The sequence below is a fragment of the Leopardus geoffroyi genome, chromosome A2, assembly GCF_018350155.1.
Source record: "Leopardus geoffroyi isolate Oge1 chromosome A2, O.geoffroyi_Oge1_pat1.0, whole genome shotgun sequence".
In the NCBI taxonomy this organism is placed as follows: Eukaryota; Metazoa; Chordata; class Mammalia; order Carnivora; family Felidae; genus Leopardus; species Leopardus geoffroyi.
This window is the reverse complement of record NC_059331.1, coordinates 82,090,970-82,107,541: the sequence shown is the minus strand read 5'-3', so window position 1 is coordinate 82,107,541 and position 16,572 is coordinate 82,090,970. Positions and strand designations below refer to the sequence as shown.

Sequence of the window (16,572 nt, the reverse complement as noted above, 5' to 3'; positions counted from 1 at the left end):
CCTCATCAACTCCTTTGGATAACGCCAATGCTTTCTCAGAGTAACCCATGAATCCAGTTTCCATCTATTCCAACCCACCCTCCATTTCACTGTCAGAGAGACTATTTAAAAATACAGTTGTTATCATATTATTGCCCTGCTTAAAACCTTCCAACAACTGCTCATTTCCTACATGATAAATCCAGCAAATAAACCCCCTGTTCTTGCACAATCTCCACATTCCCTGAAGTTTTCATTATTCTGTGTATACTGTTCCCTTGGTCTAGATAGAAGGCCATCCTCTACCAGAGTTTTGTCTTCTTACTGCTCGTGATCTAGAGCAGGGACTCAGAAGCTGGACTTGTTTGGTTTGAATTTCAGCTCTACCATCTGCAAGCTGTGGGATCACCAACACAGTCACTTAATCTCACAGTCCTTTGGTTCTTTCAGTTATAAAATGATAACGGTACGGGCACCTGTGTGGCTCAGTCCGTTGTTAAGCATCTGACCTCGGCTCAGGTCATGATGTCCCAGTTGGTGAGTTCGAGCCCCGTGTTGAGTTCTGTGCTGACAGCTTGGAGCCTGGAGCCTGCTTCAGACTCTGCATCTCCCTCTCTCTCTGCCCCTCCCCCACTGTTCTCTCTCTCTCTCTCTCTCTCTCTCTCAAAAATAAATAAAAACATTTAATAAACAAAATTTTTAAATGGATAACAGTAGAATCTGCCCAATAGAGTTATTGAGAGGATAACATACGAAGCACCTAGAACATATTATATGTATCACCTTCTCCCCATCCTCCTCTCCCTTCTCCTAAATAGTTATCTCTTTTGGGCATTCTGTTCTGGTAACATTAGGAGGGGGTTGGTACCCCTCTTCTTCGGTCCTGTACCATCCTATATATTCCTTATTATATGTACATTATTCAACAATTGTCTGGGTTCTACCTTGAAATCAATCTGTTTGGCTAGGATGTAAAGCCAACTTGTGACAGTGTTGTTATTCAAAGTGGTTCATAAATATGTTACCAAAGAGAGCTGTAGTCTGAGGAAGCTGGAGTTATAACTGGGGAAGGAGCAGATACTGTCAAATCTGAGGATTTGGGAGATTGTCAACACAGGTGAGAAGTGGTTGAAGCCAGGGGGAAATTTGGCAAGAGAGAATCAGATATACTATAGGCTGGGTACATACATACACTGGCAAACCTCTAATTTAGAAGGGGTTCTGGGACCATGCCTCTGGGTCCATACCACGCATGGCAGTACCAGAACAGACCGTGATTGTTCTACCCGTGTTCCTAAAGAAAAAAAAGTGTTTTTTTCATACTTCTTATACCATATTATAATTTTGAAATTAATTTTAATCATACCAAATTCATGAATGGTTTAATTTTAAAAAATTACAATGAGACCAAAGACCCCTTTCTAGACCACCTTTAATTCCAATCTCCTCCCTCTCCCCAGAGGTGACAAGAGAGTTGGCTGAATCCCAACTAATTTCATCCTGTGTCTTGCCAAAATGCAATGTCTACTGAATCGTATTTATGCCAGGTTTCTTTTGTTTACTGATTGGGAAGAGTTGGAAGTGAGAATAGAAATGAGGGAAATTGGGTATACTTGGAGAACTCACTCCCCTGAATTCCCAAATGTGAATGAGCCACCTTTGCTCCTTGAAGTGGCCCCTCTCCCCAACTGAGGAGGCTCATCCTGTTGCAAGAGTGTTGCTTTCTCTTCTGAGGGAGAGATCTTAGTCTCCTTGAGACTCCTTCATCCCACTCCTCAGCCTCTCCAGACCTGTAACCAGGGCATGCTCTCATGTAAATTATGATGCCAAATTTGAGGAGAAGCCTTTATACAAATTTGCGAATTTTTATCAGCAGAAAGCTGGGGAATACATGTGGGGACAGATTTTGAGGTTGCGAGACTAAGGAAGCAAAAAACAGAATTTCAGATGAGACCGGATCTATTGATATGGGTATATTTACCAGAAGTTCTGGATTCTGTGGGCTAGCTTGAGCAGAGGTGTTTGCTTCTAATAGTTCATTTGATTAGTTAACGAAAACCTAGTTTCGACAGCAGCTCACGCTAACTAAAAAAAGAAGCCAGAAATGTCTTGGAACGTAAAGCCTTGTGGAGATAGAAATGTTGAAGTGGATTCAGGTGTAATTCATTCAAAAAAGCATTTACTGGGGCGCCTGGGTGGCTTAGTCGGTTAAGCATCCGACTTCAGCTCAGGTCACGATCTCACGGTCTGTGAGTTGGAGCCCTGCGTCGGGCTCTGGGCTGATGGCTCAGAGCCTGGAGCCTGCTTCCGATTCTGTGTCTCCCTCTCTCTCTGCCCCTCCCCTGTTCGTGCTCTGTCTCTCTCTGTCTCAAAAATACATAAACGTTAAAAAAAAAAAAAAAAAGCATTTACTGAGTGTATACCATGTGTTTTAGGAAGTCAGAGATACATCAGTTACCAAAAACCCTGTAGTCAGGGAGTTTATATCTTATCAGAGGAGATGAATAAATAAACAATATATTAAAATGCCATAAAAATTAAACAGGATAAGGGATATAAGGAGTATGACAGGAAGGATTCTATTTTACATAGGCAGTTTGGGGAGACCTCCCTGAAGAGGTGACATTTGAACAGTCTTAAAGATATGAGAGAATGAGCCAGACAGATAGCTGGGAGAAGATATCCAGGCCAAAGGAACATCAGGTGCAAAGGTGCTTGGCCTGTTTTAGGGTCCGCCAGGAGGCCAGTGTAGGAAAAGCAGACAGTCTAAGACGGAGGGGGGTTGGAAGATGAGATCAGAGGAGCTGGGAGCTGGGGTGGCGTGGCAGCTGCCAGACCATCTAGACCTTAAAAGTCATGGTAAGAATTCTGCCTTTTCCTCCACATAGGTAAAAGCCCTAAGGGTTTTGACTAGAGGAGGAACACGATCTCACCCACTTTGAAAAGGGCCACTCTGGTTGTTAAGTGGAGAATACGACTGAATCACAGTCATCTGACAGTGTTGGCAATGATCTTGGAGAGAGATGTGCACCACGGTGGTTGCAGGGAAGTAAGTCCTGCAGGCAAAGCTGACAGAATTTGCTGACCAGAGATCGGTGGGGCGGGGGTGGGGGGGGCGGTGAGAGGGGGTGGGGGGGTGGATGGTGAAAAGATCAGAGGGATCACAGAAAATGACAGGACTTTGGCCTGAGCAACTGTGAGGGACGGAGCTGCTGTTCACTGAGGTGGGGAAGGCTGCAGGGAGAGCGTGTCTGGTAGCTGGCATGGGGTGAGGGGTGGCGATCAGCAGTTTTGAACATTCTAAGCTCAGAGATCGATAATCCATCCCAGCGGATGGCATTTTGAGAGCATGATGCACGGAGAAGACATCTAGGGTTCAGAAATGCAGGTCTATATTTAGAAATATGAGAATGTAGATGGTAAGGCAATCATGGGCCTCAATGAGATAACCTAGTAAGTGTACATGGAGCAAAGACTTTCACAGAAGAAAAGTTGGAGATAAGGAGGAACCAGCACAGCTGCATTCCCCCCACCCTGCCCACCCTAGAACTAGGTCATTTTCAGAGGTCACAGGGCTGCTGCCTTATGGAGAGGGCAGAGATTTATTCCCACCGGAATCACAACTTTCTCTAGACTATTTTAGATTTAGATGTGTTTTTTCTTGCTTCTGTCAGCAACAGTATTTTGTTGAGAAACTAGATGTCTTTTTTTTTAATGTTTATTATTTTTTTATTTTGAGAGAGAGAGAGAGAGAGAGAGAGAGCAAGGGAGGGGCAGAGAGATTGGGAGAGAGAGAGTGCCAAGCAGGCTCTGCACTGTCAGCACAGAGCCTGACAAGGGGCTCAAAGTCACAAACTGTGAGATCATAACCTGAGCTGAAATCAAGAGTCAAACGCTTAACTGACTGAGCTACCCATATGCCCCAAATTACTACATGTCTTATAAGCGAATACTGTATTCTGTAAATGGTATTCTATAAATCATTGCTTGTGACTTAGGCTGTCACTTCACAGAGAAGGGAGGAGGGTCACCTATTGAAGTCTCAGATACTGCATCTTCTGGGACACAGCACCTTGTGAAGTTGGAGTGCTGTGATGTAGGATACGGTGTGTTTATGTGTGTGTGTATATATATATATATATAGCAAGAGAATTATGAACTAGCCCACAGACCAAAAATGTTCTTTGTCAACAGTGTAATGCTGAACTCTGAGTAATCACGTATGGTCATTTTAAATCATTAGGGTACTAGTTTGCTATGATTATAAACCTTTAGTTAAGCAGAGACTGGTTTTACTCTTTATTTAAAAATTGTTTTTTCATTATTTACTTTTGAGAGAGAGAGGGGCAGAGCATGAGCAGAGGAGGGGCAAAAAGAGAGGGAGACACAGAATCCAAAGCAGGCTCCAGGCTCTGAGCTGTCAGCACAGAGCCTGATGCAGGGCTCGAAGCCCATGAATCGTGAGATCATGACCTGAGCCAAAGTCAGACACTTAACTGACTGAGCCACCTTACTCAGGTATCCTTACTCTTTATTTTAGAGACATTAATGATTTCAAGGCTTGTTTCTTTCAAAAACATTTTCCAAAAGTTATCCCAGTTAGCAATAACCAAAATCTTCTATTTCTAATGGCTTTCAAAGTGTTAACACTAGACTGGCTATAAATGAATCTGACAGGCAATTTTTACTTAATGTTGGGTCAAGCTGGAAATGAGTGTAGTCCTCTGTATATGGGTAGGTTCCCCTTGTGTGTGTTTGCACACATACACACACCGATGAAAATGTATGATACACATGCAGGCTTATGTATGCTATTTGTAACACATGCTATAATATGCAAGGAAACCTGCCCACTGAAATAAAATAGATATGCAGCTCATAGAGTCAAAAGTCAATACAAAAAAAAAATCACCATGAGCCAATAGCTACCATATTTTGAACAATGCTATTTATTTATTTATTTATTTTAATTTTTTTAACGTTTATTTTAGAGACAGAGAGACAGAGCACAAGTGGGGGAGGGGCAGAGAGAGCCAGAGACAGAATCTGAAGCAGGCTGCAGGCTCTGAGCAGTCAGCACAGAGCCTGACACAGGGCTCGAACCCACAAACCGTGAGATCATGACCTGAGCTGAAGTCGGATGCTTAAATGACTGAGCCACCCAGGCACCCCTGAACAATGCTATTTAAAACAGACTGACATTGGGATGCCTGGGAGGCTCATTCAGTTAAGCATCTGACTCTTGATTTCAGCTCAGGTCATGATCTCATGGTTCATCAGTTTGAGCCTCACATCAGGCTCTGCACTGACAGTACAGAGCCTGCTTGGGATTCTTTCTCTCTCCCTCTTTCTCTTCCCTGCCCCTGCTCTCGCTTGAGCTCTCTAAAAATAAATAAATAAACTTAAAAAAATAAAATAGACTGACATAAAAGAACTTCAGATAGTTTTCTTTAAATCCCCTGTAACAAATTCTATGGATTCATGCTGCTGTTATTCCTTGAACTGGAATATTTCTTTCCTGTCTCTCTTTTCCTCCACAAGCCCATAGCCTGGCTCCTTCTCCTTTGCTCCTTTTACTCCTTGACAACTGCTGTCAGGTCAGCAGCCTGCTGTTCCCATGTCCATATTCAATTCTGCCTCTGCACTTTTGCTCACCTAAAGTCTCAGGGGTAAACCAAAACGAAAACTATGATCTAGCTAACTTGTGATCAGCATCTTCCTAGACATCACAAGATATCTCAAAAAGATCTGCATTATTTTATTAGCGATTTTCAGAAGGAAACCCACACTATACCTCTCAGAATATAAATTCTTCCAAAAAATCATATTTAAAAATAAGTAGCCTTTTTGTCTTAGCCTCTTAAAATACTTGATATTACATTTATGTTTATTAATGCCAAATAGAAATATTTAATGCCAATAGAAATATTTATTATTTGCCTACTATGTGTATAGCATGATGCTATATGTTTATCAAAGTATTTTGAATGAGACTTTTTCTAAATAATAATTGTATAAACTCTCAAAATCTGAGTCTAATCTCTAGCATTCAAAGTTTTCTCAAGTAATTAAGGATGATGCCATTTAAGACAAATTGCTTCTCTCTTACAAAAGGCCTTATACAAAGGTTCATCTTATTTGGGAATCATGCAGAATTTGAAAACTCGTTCAGTTTCTATCTCTGGAAATTGGCTTTCTCATTTCCTGCAAGAAGCAAATAGTTTGTGCTCATGTACAAACGGGTCCTCGAAACTGTTTGCTTACATTTATTTCCCATTCAGTAACTGTAGTATCAAATTTTTACCAGTTAATTAAGTAACCTTTTTTAATTTTTGTTTAGAGATTCTTCCTTCTGAATTCTAATAATGATAAGCAGCTGTCACATGCTGAGTGCGTCTTGTGCTGGACACTTTCCTTGGAGCATTTCCAATGTTTTCTCTGCTGTGAGTAATGTTGCAATAGGGAGGTAATGTTTTACACTTAACTAAAGTCTTCCCTGAAAAAAAAAGCCCAACAATTAAACCAACCTCTGTTCCCTAAAACTTGTTGATCATCTGTAGACCATTACCTATTTTCAGCTTTCCTGGCTTTCTTGGTATATTTCTCATGAAATGGGCTAATTTTCCATGACAAATTACCTACGGTGATTCCATGGTAAAGTACACTCATAAGTAAATTTCAGTATCACCCCTGCTCTGACTTTCTATGTGAATTTTTCAAGTGGAAAATGATTCCAATTAAATCTCAATTTAAAGTGAGGCATATTTTTTTTGTATCTTAACAACACAATTACATAATATTCTGGTGACAGGAGATATTTTAAAAATTAATACATTTTCAAGGGTGTTAATGTCCCTACTTAACCTAGCAGCTAAAATTTATTTTCTTCCTGCAGCAAAGTCAGAATTTATAACAACTCTGACAGAAAAGGCCAAACAAATATTCTATGCTCTCCAAACACTATTTTACTTCCATGGTTACATGGCAGAATTCACTGATGAAAACATTCTGCTTAAGTACAAAGCACTTTGTAAGTTCTTTGGAAGCCAAAAGATCTCTCATGTAAATGCCAAAGTTCTTATTTTCATTTGTTACATAAAATAATTCTTTAAAAATGTAAACATCACTTACGAATGAATGGTGTTAGTGATGGTGACTTTCTATTTCTGTTCTATATTCAAGTAAAAATTTTCTCTTTATCTGATCAAGTCAACGATTGCAAATCTACAGAGGCTCTCATAGCATGGGTAGCTATGCAAGATGGACAGGAAGACTGACATTTGTATGATGAATACGGAGTTGGTGTTTAACATGTTGAACAACTAGAGTAGAGCTTCTCAAACTGTGTCCCTAAGGTTCTGCAGACATAGTTCATGAATGCCAAAAAAAACAAGGGTAGGAAGAAGCCAGGAGAGTGTGTGATGTATGAAACACTGCTCGCCTAGTAAATAGTTCTGATTGAATTTCATTATCTTGGGGGTCCACCTTAAATTTCACTTAAAGGACAGGTTTGTTTTCAAAAAAATATTTGAAAATCATTGCCTCCCCACTACATATCTGTTTGGGGGCTCAGCCAGCAAAAATAAAATTCATATAGATGCATGACGATTCTAACCTGGCATGGTATTTCTAACTTTAGACATTTAAATCTCTGAAGTTTTAGGTAGACTCGATGTGGTTAAATGCATTCAGAAAGTTGGAAGACATTTCCTCTTTAAGTTTGCTTTGTAAAATAGTGATTCAGTAGTGTGTGTGTGTGTTTTGTGAGGTTTTTTTTAGTAGAAGGCTCTAACTAGTTACTATGAATATTCATTCTTTGAAAATGACTTGGCTACACACAAGATGGTAAGCTAATTAAGGGTTTGCTAGGAATATCAAGACAAACAGCATAGGCTTCCTGCTTTCAATGTTCCTAAGGCTACTAGTTTTTTTTTTTAATTTTTTTTTAACGTCTTATTTATTTTTGAGACAGAGAGAGACAGAGCATGAACAGGGGAGGGTCAGCGAGAGGGAGACACAGAATCTGAAACAGGCTCCAGGCTCTGAGCTGTCAGCACAGAGCCCGACGCGGGGCTCGAACTCACGGACCGCGAGATCATGACCTGAGCCGAAGTTGGCCGCCCAACCGACTGAGCCACCCAGGCGCCCCTAAGGCTACTAGTTTAAAACACAGGAAAGAAAATGGTAAGTGGGATAAGGTACAGGCACCATCCAGGGAACTGACAGCAGCAAAAGTGATGACACTTTGTCAGGAAGAGGGATGCTTGAAGAAAAAGATAGGATCTGAGCTTTCCTTGAAAGATGAGAACAATGAAGCCCAGAAATGTGAAGGAGACCACTTCTGGGCTGGGTATGGGATGAGCAAAGCATCAATCAGCAGGATGGAAAATCAGGAGCTAGTTCAGAAAACAATCATGTGTCTAACTTGGCTGGAGCATGTGGTCTGTGACCGGGGACAGTAACAAAAAGAAGAAAGGAACGGTGGAGACTGTAAAGGAATTTTCCTGTATGGTCAAGGATGTGACACTTAATCTTAGGCAAGAAAATCTAAGGGAAGGAAAAATTCAAATTTAAGTACAGTACCTACTATCTCCCCTGCCACCTCCGGATTGCTCAGTTCTGTGTCTGAGTCTGTGAGGTGATAATGGGATACGGGGTGAGAAGGAAAATTGGAAGGAACCCTGAAGACTGTTTTACAAAATAATGAAATGACCAAAGATATCAAGGAGAGGATGGGTGGAGATAGGGAGGAAAAAAAAAACAGCTTGCGGGTAGGGAAACAATTTCTAGGGAAGTTTTTAAAGAGGGGCTTAGAGGCGTGTGGGAGAGGCATGTGCTGTGACGAGGAATTTTAGGAGGTTTTGCTGCATGACATGCCGTGGAACTCTCTCCTCTGTTCTCCAAGGAGCGTTCCGTACAATCAGAGTGCTTTCCAAGGCTTTCTGGAGGCAGATCTGTGTTTCCTTTAGGCTGTGCTGAGATGGATTTTAAGGTGGGAAAGAGCTCAGTTTTTTTCGGCTCACAAACTATCTGTACAGAGCATGGGGTTTCCCCAGTGATGCCGGTGGTGACAGGAGATGTGAAAGGGACCTTCCCCTCTGCATCCTTCCCCTCTGCATCCCTACATCCAAATCTGCTTTACATAGTGTGCTTCTGTGTAAGGATTCCACTAGAAATGAGTGACAGAAGCAGCTTAAAAAACTGTCTACCACCAGGGTAGACACTGAGGTACCCCTGAAGGCTAATATGCTGAGAAATGTACTATTAGTGTAAAATGAGACTCAGAGAACCAGATTGAATTGCTCAAGGTTGCATGGCTAGGACATGCACAGCTAGAACAAAGACCCGTTTTTATGGAACCATTCCCCCACCCTCACCGATCAGAGATTTTCTTTTCCAAGCCATTAAGATTTAAGATATTTTGAGCCTGTTGATTCTTAGACATAGTCTTTTCAGATGGCGTAGTCTCTCTTTTTTTTTAATTTTTTAAAAAATGTTTTTATTTATTTTTGAGAGGGAGAGAGAGAGAGAGAACCAGCAGGGAAGGGGCAGAGAAAGAGAGGGAGGCAGAGCATCCAAAGCAGGAGCTCTGCACTGACAGCAACTAGCCCAATGCAGGGCTCAAACTCAGGAACCATGAGATCATGACCTGAGCTGAAGGCAGACACTTAACCAACTGAGCCACCCACGTGCCCCTAGTCTCCATTTAATCTAAGGTTTGATGTCAGGTAATTCTTATACCTCCTGGTTTCGTATCTCTGATGCACCCTGGTATACCTGTTTGCGTCCTCTGGGTATGGATGGGCTGGGGATATGTAAAGAACTTTTGCCTCAGAAGACATTGGACGTGGCATTAGATTCTAAGCGTGCTGCTGGCATATCCTTTCTGTTTGCCTTTACGGCACCATAAATGCCCGATGGAACAAAGGTTAAAATATGATGACTCAAACTATCAACATGCTAGGAGAAAACACAGGAAACAAATTTATCATCTCAGAGGAACAAAGGTCTTCTTAAAGTATGACATGGTATCTGAAGCTGTAAAAGAAAAGCACATTAAGAAATAAATTCCCGCCCAAATAAATAAATTTCCACATAAAGAAAAACCACCTTAAGCTAACTCAAAAGAAACCCAACAAACTGAAAGACTTTAGCAATGCATATTACACACAAAGGCCTGTTTTCTAAATGTATAAAGAGTTTCTATGAATCTATAAGAAAAAAAAACTACACAACAGAAAAATGGAAAGAAAATGTGAATAGAATTCACAAAAAAAGAAGTACAAATGGGTCTTTGTAGTATCCATGCTTCTAGCTTCTGTAGAGTTGCCGCTTTGACATTTGCACTATGTGACTATGCTGGCCGGATACACCTTGTTCTAGACAACCTGGTAATATGCCTGAGTCACCTTGCCTTGGCCTCCTGCCTCCCTTATTGTCCCCCTCCCCCGCTTTGAGAGGAATCCTCCTTCCAGAGGTATACTTTTAAATGCAAACCAGCCAATCCAGAGTCCACACTCTCAACCAGCTCCTTATTAGGTTCTCACATTCAGGCCACTATACACTTTCCCTTATCACTACACCCCCACACTCCTACCCCTGCCCCATGCCAAGTACCAAATAACTAGGGACAGCCTCAGAGTGACAAAGGTCAAAAAGTTAGATAGCACACAGTGCTGGTGTGAGTAAAGACACATTCATTTATTGTTTCTGGAAATATAAATTATTACAGCCTCTATGGAGAGCACTTTAGCAATGATAACAAGATCAGAAAACACAGGATTCGTGATCTGACAATCCTACTTGTAGGTATATCTTCAAAAGAATTGAAAGCAAGGATCTTGAAGAGATATTTGTACACCTGTTGATAGCAACATTATTCACAATAGCCAAGAGGTGGAAATCACCCAAGTGTCCATAGACAGATGAATGGATACACAAAATGTGGTATATACATACAATGGAATATTATTGAGTCTCAAAATGGAAAGAAATCCTGTCACATGCTGTAATATCAGTTTGAACTGCGTGGGTCCACTTACACATGGAGTTTTTCAATAAACACAGTAAGGTGCTTGTAATGTATTTTCTCTTCCTTATGATTTTCTTAATAACATTCTTTTTCTTTAACTTACTTTATTGTAAGAATACAGTGTATAATACATATAATGCAAAATCTGTGTTCATCAACTATGTCATTAGTAAGGCCAGCAGTAGGCTATTAGTAGTTAAATTTTGGGGGAGCCAAGCTATATGTAGATTTTCAACTGTGCAGGAGGATTGGCACCCCTGATCCCCATGTTGTTCAAAGTCAAATGTATATTCAAATAGTTCTTGGGTTTCTGAAGGTACTGTTTCACAAGATGCACATTCTCTACTGAGAGCCACAAGCTTTCAAAAGCCAACTTACTTTATCTCTCAAGAACTTTCTCAAAGGAGAAAACTATACCATTAAGTATTTCTTCCTAATCCTTATTTTAAAAAGCAACATCTGGGGCACCTGGGTGGCTCAGTCAGTTAAGTGTCTGACTTTGGCTCAGGTCATGACCTCACAGTTCGTGAGTTCGAGCCCCGCATCGGGCTCTGTGCTGACAGCTCAGAGCCTGGAGCCTGCTTCAGATTCTGTGTCTCCCTCTCTCCCTGTCCCTCCCTTGCTTGTGCTCTCTCTCTCTCTCTCTCTCTCTCTCTCTCTCTCTCTCAAAAATACATAAATATATTAAAAAAATAGAAAGCAACATCCATTTGCAGTGACAACTAAAAAAAACAAGCATCTGAATATAGATTATTATTTCTAATATTTAATCGCTTTGCTACAACAGTTTAGCTAAAGAATCAAAGAAACATACAGAGGTAATTCAAATTTTATTAAACATATAATGAAAAATAAACACAAGCAGGCACACATACACAAGCTAGGTCCTCATTACGTCTGTAAAAGAATCAAAAAAGAGAAAGGGAAATTAAGGACAATTAACCACACAGATGAAGGGTCAGATGAGCTGCTTGGGGCAAGGCCGCTGTGGCATTTTCCTCTTAGGGTTCCCAGCCCTAAGTCTAGCCTGTGCTCCATGCTCAGTAAAGATTTTCAGAATGAGTAAAGGAAAATAATCTCCAAAAGGAGGCAGAGGAGCTACCAATTTTTTTTTGTCCCCGATTTTCAACTCTTTTCTGACTCTCACTTGCTACTGATCACAGCCTGTTCAGATGGCAGAGTTTTCCAACAATACCTCAGATTCCTGGCCAGAATCAATCTTCATGTTTTTCATTTTTAAAAGTGCCAAGGATGAGGCACCTGGGTGGCTTGGTTGGTTAAACTTCCGACTTCAGGTCATGATTTTGCAGTTGGTGGGTTCGAGCCCTGCGTCGGTCTCTGTGTTGACAGCTTAGAGTCTGGAGTCTGCTTCTGATTCTGTGTCTCCCTCTCTCTCTGCCCCTCACCCGCTCACACTCTGTCTCTCTCTCTCTCAAAAGTAAAATACACATTAAAAAAATTTAATAAAAAAATTAATAAAAGTGCCAAGTATAAGGATCCCCTAACATGGAACTTTCTTTTCTGTGTCCCTGGACTCCTGCAGTGTGCGATTTTGCTGATTGAATTTAAGGATGTTAATCTACTTTGCAAAGTGGAATGTGGCTTGTATTCTTACCATCCTCATATAAACCTTTAATCTTTGTAAATAGGTATCAGCCATGTCAATATCCCAAATGTTTAAGTGCATTCCAGGCACCTCCCAAAGTCTTTTTCCATACTGGAAAGATTTTAAAATTTCCACCTGACTGTCAGACTAAAACAAAAACCAAAAACTTTATGGGAAACATGAACCTATCTGTATTATTTAATAAATTATCAGTCTGTTTAAAGTTTCTTGACAGCCAAAAAAAGATCTTGAAAAATTATTCTTGCAAGGCTGCCTGGATATCTAAAGGAAAAGTGAACACAGGCCAACAATAGCAAGACTTGTAGAAAGATGTAAAAAAGAAATTTAATAGTTTTTAATGCATTTCCTCTGTGTACAGCTATTAATAAAGTGTGATAACTAAGAAAAGGAGAAGGAAGCTAAGGAGAAATATTTAAATAGAACATTAAATATTTATCTTTATTTTTTCTTTTAATATACAGTTTACTTGAAAAGTCAATTTGTAAAATCCTAAAAGAGTAGTGTTTAAATGTATGAATGTCAAGTGAAGAATGTCATCAGATGAGATGTGTGCTAAGGTAGGACACAGGAGATAGCGTTCCTTCTGTGGTTCTGCATCTGTCTGGTCGTGCAACCAAGCAAGTGTCAACATTTTTAGAACTTTAAGATAAAAATAATATCTTAAAATTCCTACTCCTTATAGAATCCCTATGAGAATTAAATTACACACTTAAAACTATGTTGACTAAGTTCCTTGAGTGTGGGGATCTTATGTTTTCATCTTTGTAAGCAGTTACTTGATTAATTCATGTATGAAAGAAATAGCGATCATTTTCATTCGTGAAAAAATTTTAAATTTCATTACAGATTATCTCAGGAAACTCCTTGGTACCGATAGGGGGTCAAGCCTAGAAAATGAAGGAAGCTTTGGTAGCATCAGAAAATCAATGTTTTCAGTAACTACTAGAAAATTTTTTATTAAAAATTCCTAGGATTATTTAATCTGTTACTAGTCTTAGGAGAACAAAATGTATAACAAATGAGAAAGTATCTTTTGAACATGTGACTAGGGAATTAAATGATGGCCATGGTAAAAGGTGCCGTTAAATATACATAAAAGGTAATGTGCAATTTTTTCAGAAGGCAATCTGAATACTATTGAGAACCTGTTATGTCTAGATATCCAGCCCAAGGACTTCCCTGGGAAGTTCATGACCCACATATTGGACATTCCTTTCAGGCCTGTTTCTTCTGAATTCTCTGTCACTTAGAATGTCATATTCCAGCCACTTTCCTAAATCGGAAATCCAAGCATCAGTTCAGACTTTTTCTTCTTTCTCACTCCACTCCCGCCATCTATTTAGACACTAAGTCCAGCATTTTCTACTTCTTTAATATCTCTCCTATATATATTCTGTCCTTTTCCCCACTGCCCCTGCCTTGATTCAGTGTCTCCTTACATCTTATCATGATCACTGAAATGCCATTCTAATTGGTGATATGGCAGGAATGGAACAGAGACAAATTTAATAGATGTTTGAGAGAACCAATTGATAGAATACAGGAAGAAAACTAGGTTTGGGAGAAGAATAATGAATTTATTTCCGAGCATGTTTAGCTCAAGGTGTCTTGGGGTCATCTGGGAAAGATATTCCCAGTACGTGCACGTATGGGTGTGGGCAAAGCCCAAGGACAGAAAAGTGGGTTCATAGTGAACACCATGGATATGGCAGAAATGTCCCCTCTCATGTCCTACTCCTCCAAAAAGCTTTTTCCAGATCATCTCATTCCCACAATGGTTATTCCTTCCATTCAATTCTAGTAACTCTAATTGCACCTTCCAGTTTCACAATGATATGTTGCTTTTTGTTGATATTTAATATTTCAACTCCCCCCCCCCAAATTAAGCTTCTACAGAATAGTAACCTTTGATATGCTTTATGCCTGTGAATGCCTATGGCGTCTAGGGTGACTGGCAAGAGGCTCAAGGGACACCCCCTGCCCCCCGGTTGCAGGAAACATTGATCTTGATCTGAGTGGGAACATGGCAAGAATGAAGAACAGATAAATCCAAGAGATATTGAGAGAGGTATTTAACTCTCAAACTGACAAAGAGAATACAGGAGGAGAATTAGGATTGGGCGAAGAATGATGAATTTGGTTCTGAACACATTGGTTATAGGACTATGTAAACATTCAACCAAGCTGTAAACTGAATATTTGTGAGCATCACTGTATGTATGGTATATGATAACAAAAATATTTTTGGATAACAAAAATGTTTAAAATAAAAGTAAAATAGAGCAGCATCAAATTTTCGATAAGACAAGGAAAGTCTGTGGAGTGTCAGGCCTCATACATAGGCAGGGATGGCAGAGTTGGGAAGCAGATGTCTAGCATTAACCCGCACAGTCTACTGACAGAAATCATGTGGCTTAATTCCCAAGAACCACTTGGAATCTTCATCCCCAAATCTGAATTAACACAGTGTAGTTCCTGCCCTGTTAGGTCTTATTGATTAATATAATGACAATGTCAGTGGAGAATTCTAAATTTTCCATGCAAAATATTACATGATGAGAAGATATTCAATAAATATGTTAAAGACCTAGTAACACATGACAGATGTAGCCTACAAATGCTGTAATAGTTGAGAGTTTGTAGAAAATGCTGGCAAAGTTTCTCCAAGGACATGGGCATTAAGCTAGAAGGTCCTAAAAGGTAGGAACAGATACAGGGGTTGCAAAGTACAGCCTATGCAAGTATTTGATTTGATTTCTTTTCGTTTGAATGGCACAATCTTTCAAGAGATAATGTGACTAGGCATATTTCTGGACAGCCGTAACCTTACATCATGCTTTGTGAATATGTGCCAGTTTCCTAGGCATCTGAATGTGGGAGAGTCCCTATGAAGGAGTGCAGCATAAACAGAAGATCATGAGAGTCTAAGTGAGTTATTAGATTGCACAAGTAGTTTGGGCCCACATCACTCAGTGCCATGAAAACCATCCTGAATGTATTCTGCAGGCAATGTTAACCGAGATGATGACCCCAGTGTATTTCAGTAGTGTGGGCCAGTTGTGTGACTAGCATTAATAACAATAAATACTGTAAGCAGCTTCTGGTTCTTTCAATGTGATGCCAAGCATCTGGACCTTTGGAAGTGAATTTCTGCCTGCTTTCTTTCAGTTGCAATCTGAACTCTTGCTATTCTGCAGAGAAGGCTTCTGTTTAGATAACCGAAGAAGGGAAGCTTATATAAAGTAGGTTAAAATTTTTGTTGAGACTCATAAATCTTAGAGGAGTGTTGAAATGATTAGCAAATAAAGCTATAGATGCCAAGAGGAACAGTTTTAGTGGTGCTTCTTATGGAAATGGTTGTTTGAAACCAATAACCATTCTGCAAGGTTGTGCTGGCTTGAGGAACAGTTGTCATGCAATGAAATTACTGATTTAATTACTGATATAATTTTTCACCACTCAAAAGGGTAGGTAAGACAGTTCTTTGACATTATAATGTAAGGTATTCACCTTATCAGGGGCTGGTCATATCCAATGTTTAAGAACTATAATTTATGCATACATGTATGCTGAGAGATTGAGATATTTAATTGTTATATTGCAGACTAACATGCAGGAGAGGTTGTCCTGAGTTCTCCTTTGACTGTACAAAAGAAATCTTTCATGATTATTTATCTGTGCCTTAAAAAACTTGACCATAATTTTTATTATTAGCATAACTTTTGGTAGAAATAAACTCTAGTTTAGCCTTATATTTTATTTGATAGAATTTTTAAGGGTAGTGGTATAAAAGTACAAATTCTATTGCAAAAAGTTGGACATATGATGGATTTTAGCAGAAACAGAGAACCCTGGTCACTTAAAAATATTGAGACTAGAGATGTGGATTCATGGTTTTAAATATGTAAATATAGATATAGAAATAGATATGTTT

General features: G+C 39.8%; 1 protein-coding gene across 5 annotated transcripts in view; it reads right to left on the bottom strand.

Moving 5' to 3' along the window:
- Window positions 1–16,572, bottom strand: part of CCDC146 (coiled-coil domain containing 146) — a 115,353-nt gene that overhangs the window by 80,727 nt on the left and 18,054 nt on the right. The gene's annotated exons all lie outside the window — the stretch shown is intronic.